The sequence below is a fragment of the Mesoplodon densirostris genome, chromosome X (assembly GCF_025265405.1).
Source record: "Mesoplodon densirostris isolate mMesDen1 chromosome X, mMesDen1 primary haplotype, whole genome shotgun sequence".
NCBI classification, from domain to species: Eukaryota; Metazoa; Chordata; class Mammalia; order Artiodactyla; family Ziphiidae; genus Mesoplodon; species Mesoplodon densirostris.
Genome location: NC_082681.1, coordinates 113,298,293 through 113,310,182, shown reverse-complemented (window position 1 = coordinate 113,310,182; position 11,890 = coordinate 113,298,293). Strand labels below are relative to the sequence as shown.

The 11,890-nt window shown below is 52.1% G+C and overlaps 1 pseudogene; it reads right to left on the bottom strand.

The window, feature by feature from the left end:
- Positions 1–6,941: 6,941 nt before the first annotated feature.
- Positions 6,942–8,365, bottom strand: LOC132482387 (melanoma-associated antigen B4-like; annotated as a pseudogene).
- Between the last annotated feature and the right edge of the window lie 3,525 nt (positions 8,366–11,890).

The following is an 11,890-nucleotide window of genomic DNA, read 5'->3' as shown; positions in this document are numbered from 1 at the left end:
TTTCTTCATATCCTCGCAAACACTTTTTATTTTCCATTTTTGTAACCAACCTAGTGAAATGGTATCCCACTGTGTCTTTTTTGTATACATTACCCTAATGACTAATGATATGGAGCATCTTTTCATGTACTGTTTGGACACTGGTATATCCTCTTTGTAGAAATGTCTATTCAGGTCCTCATCTCCAACTTATGAGGGAGGCTTTGGATATTGACCTCCTAGGTAAGCTCACTCATTGGTGTATTTATTCAGAGGCCAGTCTCAACACACCATTAACAGATTCCAGAGTTGGACTTGAGGGCACACTGGGGAAGTCTCAGGAGAAAGGAGCTCTAACGTGGGAACGTGCTGGAGCTGAACACACGTGCTGGGACCAGGGCAGTGAGCTTTCAAGGAACCCTGGAGCGAGGGGCAGGAGGACTCTAGATAAACAAAGCCCACAGACAATCCCCAAATTATGGTTGATTCTTGTATTAACCTTCCTTCATCAGGACTGTTTATAGTACTTTGGCTGCAGGGTTTTTTGTTTGCTTGCTTCCTTTTTTTTTTTTTTTTTAATTGCCTGAAATAGAGTTTGAAGTAGTGAGGAGAGAAGTGAATTAAAGGATACTAGGTCTGCCTCAGGCTGCGAAGAGAGGAACAGTGTGGCCTCTAGAGGAATTCAGACCAAGGGTCTATTCCCAGCTCTGTCACAAGTCTTGTGAACTTGAGAAAATCGCAAGTTCATCATCTGCAAAGTGAGTCTGATCATATAGAGCTATTGTAATATACGCGATGTTTGTAAAGCACTTGCAACAATGGCCTCTCAAGAATGGCATTTATTACTGCGATAACTATGACCCCAGACCATAATACCAACTCTTGGGGATTTTTTTCTTTAATCTCATGAGATGTCAGAAACTACGCAGCACCTTTGGAACGAACAAAACTGCTTAGACAGTAAAACTATGTAAGATTTCCCCATTTGTAAATATGTCATTTGAGTGTAGAGGAATCTCTCCCAGCTGGATGCTACTCAGAGGTTCTAGAATTTGCGTCAAGGACCAACAACTTCCCTCCCAGGTGCCTTTTCATCCAAACCACCCCTATTTTCATTATAATTTCACCACCACCAAAAATGTAGCCTTCATTTGGAGTTCCCCAGATTACACTTAAGTAGTAGAACATCCCTTTAATGGAGTGGCCTCTGGCCCTTTGACCCCAGTGCAAAGAGTGCTATCACAGTGGCTTCTTGACATCTCACTTCAAGGAAGTATCCTCCTTGTTTCTCAGAAACTCCCTGGAGGCGATGGGATTCAAACACCTAGTCTGTGCACTGTGTTCACCTGCACTGGGACAGGGACAAGGAACCCATTTTATTCCTGCCCCGGGTGGAGATTCTCTCTGTTTTACCCACAGTCCCAAAGTAAAAATTCAGGGTAATCTTCCATTCCAGTCTTGAGTCTCTCAACTCTGAGGCCCACCATCTAAGGGTCCCACCCTCCCCCACCACAATTCACTCAGCCTCATTTAGCCCACCATCCCGCCTAACTTAAAATCACCTCCTCAAGGGAACTGCAGTGTCCCAAAGCTCCAGACTTCCTTGCTTCAGAGCATTTATGCTTGACTGCTCTCATCTGGAACCTCCTCTCTTTCTCACCCCTTGTTTTAACTTGTCATTTATTTAGGTCTTCGAGCATGTCTCACCATCTTCTTGATATGGCAGCAGCTCCTAGGCTCTAAAGTTCTATGGACAGTGGCTCAGTCTTCTTTTTCTTACCATCCCCAGTTCTGCCATGGAGCCTTCCAAAGAGTAGATGCTCAATTAATGGTTGGGAATAAGAGTGGCAACGATAAGGATGTCTACTTTATTATTGTTTAATTTCTCTCACAATCTTGAATAATCTAAGAAAACATCTTTCAATTTTACAAAAAGAAGCACTAAAAGAATAAGAGAAACCAAAAATGTACCACCATTTACTCTTTTTCTTTTCTTTTTTACTTGACCCACATTATTTTACTGCCGAGTCTATTCACAGTTCCATGGAAATCCCTCTTCCATTGCTGTGTTTTCTTGTTCTAGGTCGTAAAAAAATGGAAGGCTTCTAAATTTGTTTTATGAAATATCAAAACTTTAACTTGTACCTGATAAAAGTAATGGATATGTGATCCATCTTGTCACCAGAAGAATGGCGATTTCCTTGGTTCTTGCCCTCCCAAGGAGGAAGAATTCAATCGAGAGGCGTAGAGCAGTTTTAAGTAGCAAGAGTTCAGTTAAGCAGAGCAAAAGTACACTCCCGAGAAAGCAGGAGAGCGGGCTGTCTGGAAACCAGAAGCAGCCCCGCAATGGGGTAGGGCTGTGTTTTGTAGAGTGGTGGTCCCTCCCTGTGTCCTGTGTTATTTGACTGACAAATCGATTGACAGCTTTAGGTTATATAACTTTCCTGCTAGTATCCAGGCACTTACCCATAAGCACCCAAGCAGAACCCATGGGGTGGGGCGGGGAAGCAAAAGCTGCAATGCTAAGTAATTACAAATGAGGCATAATGAACCCGGGGTTACCTTGAGTCACCTTTTAGGTCTTGGTGCGCCTGCGTCAACCTGTGCTGGCGGTTTTGTCTTTCTTGGTCCAGGTACGGCTGGAAACCTAGCAGTGGTCCTTGCCCACGAGAGGGAGGATCTCTGGGCATGCTGCAACCACCAGTGTCCAGGTAGGGGAGGGAAAGGCGAACCGTCCAGGATGGGGCAGGCCCGCTCATCTGTGACTCGGTATCCTCACCTTGGCTCTGGGCACCCTCTTCAGATCCTGGGCATGAAACCCCTGCAGCACGAGAGCTCGTGGCTGGGCCTCCCTGAGGCTCCTGGCGAGTGCCAGCAGCAGAGGAGCTCGGGGAAGTACCCCGAGAAACAGAAGCGGGGGAGGAGGGCGACTCTTCTATCTCTGCCACCGCCGCCTCAGTGGCCTGGGCACCCTTGAGCCTCTGAGTCTCCCCCCGGGCCTGGCGGCGTTTCTCCTGGGCACGGCGCTTGCTCTTCTGGCCCCGAGGCATGATGACACAGGTCAGGGCCAGCAGGCGGGAGCGTGGGCAGGAAGGCAGGCAACGAGGGCACCTGGGGGAGGGACAAGGAGATGCTGTGAGCACCTTCAGCGGGGAGAGTCCTCCCTGGCTTTAACCAAGGCCGCCTCTGCAGGGTCCGTGAGGGCACTGCCCGAGGGCCCACAGGGCTCCTGTTCTCCTGCTCAGCCTGTCCCCTGAGAGCCCTGTGGAGGACGGTCGGGTGAGCCTTGGGGCACAGCCAGCCAGCCTACCTGAGTGTCACTGGGGTGACAGAAGGGGCTGCCAGTGGGACCTTCCGTGTTCTAGGGCGGGGAGTCCGCTCAGTTCATCTTCAGGATCTTTAGGTGGACGGCAGCCAGGGCCTGGGCTTCCTCCCCTCTGTTGCTCTGCCGTTGACACCTCGGTGGTCCCAGGGACCCATGAGGAGGAAGTGAGGGGTGCCCCAGCTCACCGCCCTGAGAGGGGGAACACAGTGCTGACAGCTCTGTGGAGTCCTTTCTCTCCTGGGATCACTGGGTCCTCAGTCCCTATTCACTGCTCTCAGTTGGCTTCACGTAGGGCCTGGGACCCACCCTTCTGCCCTCTAATGGCTTTACCTTCAGGCTGAGGATCTCACCTCCCTTAGACCTGATGTAAAGGATCCTTGGCCCGACTGCCCTGTCCTGAGCCTTCAAGTGCTGAAAGCAGGGGCAAGGCTAGACTCTTTGTCATCCCCACAGCTCAGGGGGTGGGGCATGTTCCCCTTAGTCATCACTCAGGGTTCTCAGTTTGACTCCTGGGAAGGCCTGTGGCTCCTCTCTCTTTACCTGAGGACATGTGCTCATAGAAAGGCCCACAGCTCTCTGAGACCCAATAGAAGAAGGTGAGGGTAGCCTGATTTCCCACATCTACCTGCGGTCTCTGAAGGCAGAAAGCTGTGGCAGGCAAACCCAGGCCTTATGATGGTCGGCCGCACCAGTCCTCACGCAGCCTCCTCAGTTTGACTCCTGGGAAGACCTATAATTTCTCCCTCTCTTCACCTATTACTGTGCTCACTTCTCTGTCACCCCGGGAGGAGTTAAGGGTTGCCTCTGCTCGGCCTGACATCTATCCAGGCGTCTCCCAGGACTGACAGCAGGGGAGAGATGATGTGCTGCCCCCATTGTTATGGTTTTCATGCTCCACTCCAGCCTTATGTCCTCACCCCAACTCCTAGCACAACCTGGAAATTTCCCCTATGCTGAGTCAGCCAGCCTCAGAGCAAAGTCCTCACCACCCTGAGTCCCCAGAAGTAGAAGTCAGAGTAGGCCACGTGTAGCCACAGCTATTTCTCAGGGGCTTCTGAGGACTAACAGCAGAGGGCAGGATTCTCTGGGCTCCACTCTGCTGGGGTCTGTGACCTCAGTAGTCCTCAGTCTGTCAGGATCTGGGACTCTTCCCTCTACTGACCTGAGTCCTCCGGAGCTGGAAGCAAGTGGGTGACACATGGAACTGCCCCTGCCTGGGGCTTCCCAGGGCCGAGAGGGTGGTGGGGCCGTGCATGTGTTCCTCTCTCTTTTCGGTTGGGCGTTCCCCTTGGTCCTCACTCAGAGCCCTTACGCTGACTCTTCCCATGACCTAGAGAGGCCTGTGCTCTCATACTGCAGCCTTTAATTCCCTGAGACCACCTAGGAGGATGTGAGGGTTGCCTCACGTGGGCATGACTGCCTGTGGTCACTCATGGCCGACAGTAAGGGAGGGATTCTGTGACGTCCCCACTTTTATGATTTGGGTGGTTCCCTCAGTCCTCATGGTCCTGTGCTTGGCTCTTGGCATGACCTGGAATTCCTCCCTGTGCTCACCTGAGGCTGGCCCCGAGACCAAGTGCCTCATCTACCTGAGACGCTCTAAAAGGAAAGGTGTGGGGCGCATCATGCCAACATTCCTGGCTTTGCCAAGGGGAGGCATCCAGTGGCAGGGCTGTGTTCTACGTGGAGTCCCTCTATCCCCATTTAGAGACACTAGATTTCCAGTCTCTACTGAGTGAGGCTGTTCCCCATAGACCAAGGCCTTCACCTCCCTGAGACCACCCCCAGTGGAAAGAGGGGGCACGCCAGCCAGAAAGCTTTGTCCTGGGCCTCCTGGGGCTGACGTCAGGGGTGGAACTCTGCATTCTCCTCTGTTCTGGAGTGAGTGGTCCTCTTGCTCCTCATTCAGGGTCCTCATCGTGAGGCCTGACCAGACCCAGGACTCCACCCTCCACTCCCCTGAAGCTGTGCTCCTCAGAACAAAGGCATTACCTTCTTGGAAATTCTGAATTGGAAGTCAGGATGAACCAGATCTGTCCGAAGCTGTTGGGGTCTTCTGAGGAGCAGGATTTTACAAGGCCCCACTCTTCTGGAGTCAGTGGCCCCTCAGTCCTAACTCAGGTTTCTTACCTTGACTTCAGGTAGCATATGGGACTCCACCCTCCCTACTGTCTGTCTGCCAGCCTCAGGCCAAGGCTTTCACCTTCCTGAGACACCAGAAGGGGAGGTAAGAGACCTATTCCCTGGCTACCCCTGCCAGGGGCCTCTGTGTGGTCCCCCTTTGTTATGGGGAGTCCACTCATCAGCACCCAGTGTCCTCACCCTGAAGCAAATTAAGGCCTGTTAGGATCTCCTACCTGGGCAGAACTAGAGGTGCTTCCACAAGACCAAGGAACTCACCTCCCTGAGAACCTCTCCACTCTTGCCCCGGAGGAGAAGGGGTACCTTCAGACAGACAGCTCTGCGCATGGCCACAGAAGGGAGAAAGCAGGGTATACTTTGTGGGGCCCCCTTCTGTTCTAAGGTCCTCACCTTGAGTAACTCTCAGAGGCTGGGACTCCTCCCTCCACTGACCTGAGGACACAGCTCTTAAACCAAGGCTTTTATGTCCCTGAGAAACTTGAAGAGTAAATGAGGAGATGCTGATCTTTTCAGGGTATCTGACGTTGCATATGTAGAAGACCCCATTGTCACCAAAATAATTTTTTTTATTCATACCATTCACTTATTCAGCGTTACTATTACTGTATTCCACAACAGTGCTTTGGGAACAGGGCCCCTTTTATCCCATGAGATACATTTTGGAGTGGTGAGAAGAAAAATGAATTAAAAGACGTAAAGTCTGGCTTAGGCTGGGAGGAGTGGAAGAGTGTAGGCTCTAGACGATTCCAGACCAGGGGACTAGACCCAGCAAGGTCCCTTAATCAGTCTTGTGAACTTGAGAAATTTGCAAGTTATTCACCTATAAAGGGAGTCTGCTAAATCCTATCCTGCATGAATGCTGGAATGTTATGTACTACATGGAAAGCAGTGGCATACTCATTAAGAAATATTGGGTTTTTGATGAATAGCAGTTATGATATGATTATTATGAACCCCCAAAATACCACCCTCCCATCAGAGTTTATTTTTAATCCAGTAGGTAGCAGAGAATATGCAGTGCACCAAGACAAAAGAAACAAATACTCACAAATGAGCTAAATCAGTCAAAGTATCTTTTATTTCTACCAAAAGAAAGTTTCAAAGAAATAAGGCAAACCACGAATTAAATACCTTTTACTGTGTTTTCTCCATTTTTTGTTTCTAAATATTTTCTGTGGTCGCCTTTCACATTTCCATGAAAATCTCTATTGCACTGCCATGTTTTCTACTTCTGGATCATACAGAAAATATAGATGGTTCGTGAATTTCTTTTATATATACCAAAACTGTAACTTTAGAACTCTTTAAACAGCAATAAGTATGCAAGCAATGTCATTCACGTATTCGTATTCTTAAGAAAACACACTATCTATTACAAGAAAAAACATTTGAAAAAACCTAAATAAATCAATAAATAATATATAGAAGTTACTAGTGTAAAACAGGAAGATAAATAAGATCTATACTTTGTTCCCTCCACCCCTACTACTCTGCACTATTTAGGAGCCTGACTGCTCTCTTCCAAAACAAAGTGAGCAGTCTGCCCACGGCCTCCCCCCCTACATGTGGGAGGAGCTGCGGGCCTTGGCCCTGGAAGGTGCCCTGCCCTCAGCAACAGCTGCAGCCCTGGCCGCGGCTCTCACTCTCGCTCTCTCTTCCTTATCTTTCAGAGCCTCCTCATAGAGACCTGGGAAGGCACTGGGGACGGTATGAATCCTCTTGGCCATAAACTCCAGCACTTCCATCTTGCTGGTTTCAGCATCGGCTCTCGGGCCCCACAGGAACTCACGGCGCGGAGGATCGCTGTTGGGCACCTGGCGGTACGTCAGGTAATTCTGCCGCAGGAAATCTATGATGAGCCTCGTGGGGTCCCCAAAGATGAAGTGGCTACTCCCAGCATACAAACCCAACGCATTGAAGAATTCCCAGAGCTCCTCCTCGGTGACACAGTTGCCGTTTGTGAAGATCATGCCCAGGACACTCATCAGGAGACCGGACGTGGGCATCCCCGACTCATCACTCGGACTTCCCTCGCTGGGGACGGCCAGCTTTCTGATGAGGATGTAGGAGTGATTTGTGAGGTCGAGTTCCTTCAGCTGGACGCCAAAGACCAGCTCCATGCACTCAGAGACGCTCCTGAGGATCTCAGGGAAGTGCTTCTTGTACTTCCTGTTGACAGCCTTCAGCATTGCTGCCTTCGGGATGGGCTCCTTCGTCTTGTACTTCTCCAGCAGGAACTGCACCAACTTGCCTTCTTCCCTGGTCAGAGGATTTATGTAAGTGCTGTGAACGGAAGGTGCTGCCTGGGCGGTACCTGCACTTTTCTCATCTTGGCTCTGGGCACCCTCTTCAGATCCTGGGCATGAAACCCCTGCAGCACGAGAGCTCATGGCTGGGGCTCCCTGAGGCTCCTGGCGAGTGCCAGCAGCAGGGGAGCTCGGGGAAGTACCCCGAGAAACAGAAGCGGGGGAGGAGGGCGACTCTTCTATCTCTGCCGCCGCCTCAGTGGCCTGGGCACCCTTGAGCCTCTGAGTCTCCTCCCGGGCCTGGCGGCGTTTCTCCTGGGCACGGCGCTTGCTCTTCTGGCCCCGAGGCATGATGACACAGGTCAGGGCCAGCAGGCGGGAGTGTGGGCAGGAAGGCAGGCAACGAGGGCACCTGGGGGAGGGACAAGGAGATGCTGTGAGCACCTTCAGCGGGGAGAGTCCTCCCTGGCTTTAACCAAGGCCGCCTCTGCAGGGTCCTTGAGGGCACTGCCCGAGGGCCCACAGGGCTCCTGTTCTCCTGCTCAGCCTGTCCCCTGAGACCCCTGTGGAGGACGGTCGACTGAGCCTTGGGGCACAGCCAGCCAGCCCTGCCTGGGCGGTACGGGGGTGACAGTGGGGGCTGGCAGGGGAGGTAGGTCCCCGCGGTTCCCATTCAGAGTCAGGATGACAGTTGTTGGCAAGACTCCCCCACCCCACCCCCCACCCCATGCCCTCTGCTGCTCTGAAGTTGACACCACCATCCTCCGTGACACCCAGGAGGAGGAAAGGAGGGAGCGTTCAGCCCACCACCGAAGGGCCCTGGGACCCTCCCTTCTGCTGCCTCGTGGCTGCCCCTTCAGAACAAAGCTCTAACCTCCTTTGGACCTGGCAGAGGAAATTACGGGCAGGCTCGGCCTGACAGTCCTTTCTTGGGAGTTTAAGGGTTGGCAGGAGGGGACAGGCCGTGTTCTCTCTGGCCCCTTCTCCTCGGGGTGGGTGACTCCCTTAGTCCTCACTCGGGGTCCTCCCTGGACGGCCGGTGCAGCCTGGAGCTCCTCTCTTGCCCCGAGGGCCATCTGCTCGCACCAGTGCCGGCACCTGCCTGAGTCTCACTAGGAGGCAGTGAGGGTGACCAGGCGGCCGCACGTGGCAGAGTTTTACCAAGCCTGCAGCGTGCGGCAGACAGGTCGAGGCCCTGTGGCTGGCGGCCCCACTGGCCCTCACTCAAGGGCTTGGGCTGACTCTTGGCGGTGCTTAGGGACGCGCCTTCTGCTGGCCTGCACCTCCCCTCTCAGACAGCAGCCCTCCCTTCTCCGCGTGTGGCCAGGAGGAAGCGGCTGACAACAGGGGAGGGGTTCTGAGGTGCCTTTGCGACGGGGAGGACGGTCCTCACCCTGACTCCTCCCGTGCCCTGGAAATCCTCCCTCTGCTGACCTGCGGCCAGCCCCTCAGAACAAGGCCCCCTCCTCCCTGGGTCTCCCGCGTCCGTCTGTCCATCCGCGTTCACACTGAGGGAGCCCCTCAGTCTTTAGACCTGCCCGGAGGCTCCCAGGCCGACGTCAGGGGCGGGGTCTGCGTGGCCGCCATTTTGGGGTGTGGAGCCCCTCAGTCCCCACAGGGGTCCCGTCCTTCACTCCACAGGGCCTGGGACGCTCCCTCAACTGAGGTGAGCCAGGGTCCACCAGCCTCAGAGCGAGGCCTTCCTTGCCCGAGACCCCGCGGGGGAAGCAGATGGACTTTGGGCCTAACAGCCAGGCCCGAGCCTCTCGGGCCGAGAGCAGGGGCGGGGTGGGTGGGGCCTGTGTGGCCACCTCTTTTCGGAGGGAAAGGGGATTGGGGGTGTCGGTGGGCGTGTCCCCACACTTCTAACTGGGGTTACCTCACACTTTGACACCTGACGAGACGTGGCACTCCTCCTGCGGCTCACCCTCACTGGACGGCAGCTCTCAAAAATGGCGTCGCCCCCACAGCGTGTGTAGGAGGACGTCACATCCGGTCATGCGCATCTGGGCTCCAGGAGCACAGCAGGGCGGGGCTGGGGCTGGGGCTGGGGCCGGGGCGGGGCGGGGCGGGACGGGGGGTCGGAGGGTGGTTCCAGGGGAGCTTCCCGCAGGCCTGGCACGAGGGCCTTTCATTGACTCTTGGCAGGTCCTGGGACTTTTGCCTCTGCTGAGCTGAGTCAGCAGGCATCACACCTTGGCTCTCATTTCTGTCGGCACCCCCAGCCGGAAGTATCTGGGGGCCTGAGCCTCACAGCCATGCCTGGGTCCCCCGAGACCGACAGTGAGGGCTCTTTGGGGCCCCCTCTTCTATAGTGGATGGTGCTCTCAGTCCTCCCTCAGTGTCTTCTCTTGACTCCCTGTAGGTGCTGGGCTACCTCCCGTCTGCTGACCTGAGGCCAAGGCCTCACATCAAAGACATCAACTCCCTGAGACTGCTGGTGTGAAGTGCAGGCACGTCTCATCTGGACACTTCTGCCTGGAGCCTCCCAGAGATGGCTGCTGCAGGTAAGATGAGCTGAGGGGAAAGGAGGCGAGACTCTCTTCTGTGGTTCGGAGCCCGTCAGGTCTCACTCAGGGTCGTCACGTTGACTGCTGGCAGGGCCTGCGATTCCTTCCTTCTCTGGTATGAATCCATCCCTGTCCCCAACCATGCCCCACAGAATCCCAGAGGAGTTAGTGAAGGGGCGCCTTAGCCTGACAGTTCTCACTGTGGTCTCTCTTTGTTGACATCAGGGGCATTGCCCAGAAGTTCAGAAATGAATTTCTGTCCTTTTGTACAAGTACTGTGTTACTTGCTTTTCTCTTTGAGTCCGTGTGTGATAGTCTATTAAGATGATCATTTAAAAAGGCCAGTCGTCATCCACGAACAAAGTTTCAGATGGTTGTTTCACAGCCTGTGGACCACACTGCCACATCCAGCCCAATCTTTGGTGTCCCATGCTCCTGGCATGCGGGCTCTGAAATGCTGCCTCAGGTTCCTTCAGTGAAGCAGTGGAGAGTCATGGTCCCAGAGCACAGTGGAAGAATCAAGGGCTCAAGTTTAAAGGCTTTTCTCTAATCAATCCTGTCATCTGCCTCTCTTGCAGGCTACAGACCTGTCTCGAATTCAGGGCATCCCCCACCTGCCCACAGTCAGGTTCTAGTTCAACACGGACGTAGTCTCTCCCAGGGGGTTCTCATTTATTTTGTTTTGTTGTTGCTGGTATTGTTCTTTCATTCTCCCTTTTATAGTTTCTCCAGGATCGAGTTTAGTAAACAGCAGTCTAAGTCTGGTAGCCATCTTGGAAACTACATATGAGGCAGTGTATTAGCATGCTCAGGCTGCCGTAGCAAAATACCAGAGGCTGGATGTCTTAACAACAGAAATTTATTTTCTCACTGTTCTAGAGGCTAGTAGTTCCCGATAGAGGTGCTGGCCGACTCAATTTCTGGTAAGAGCTCTCCTCCTGGCTTTTTGCTGTCTCCTCACAGGGACTCTTCTCTGTAAATACACAGAAAGAGAATGATATCTGGTGTCAATTCCTCTTCCTGTAAGGACATCAGCCTTATTGGATTAGCGCCCCACCCTTATGACTTCATTTAACCTTAATAACCTCCCTAAAGACCCTGTTTCCAAATACAGTAACAGTGGTGGATTAGGGCTTCAGCATATGAATTTGTGGGGAGTGGGGAGGGCACAATTCAGTCCATACCAGGTAGTAAATCTGTAAATAATTTAAGGAGAATTGGCATATTTACAATATTCTTTTCCCCATGAGTAAACATCGTGTACTTCTTTATTTATTTGGGATTTCTTTTCCTATCAGTACATTTTAATAGTTGCCTACAAAAAGATCATGTACATTTTTGTTAAGTTTCCTTTTAGGTAAGTTTTGGATGTTGCTGCTGTTGTTATGGGAGTATTTTCTATTAATTATTCTAATTAGCTATTGATTTTGTGTGGCTAGGCTCCTGATTTTGGTATAGTAATCTTATATACAACAGCTTTTGGAGTCTCTTGTTCATTTGAGTATTTTGTGCACTGGTTCCTTGGGATTTTCTAATTAGAGTGTTATATTGTTGCCATTTATTATCTCTGTCTTTTCAATATTCCTTCCTCTTATTTATTTCAATATTCTTATTCCTCTAGTTATGTATTCCAGTCCACTTTTAAACAGTAGATACAGTACCATAATATCTGTGTCTTTGTCCTGACT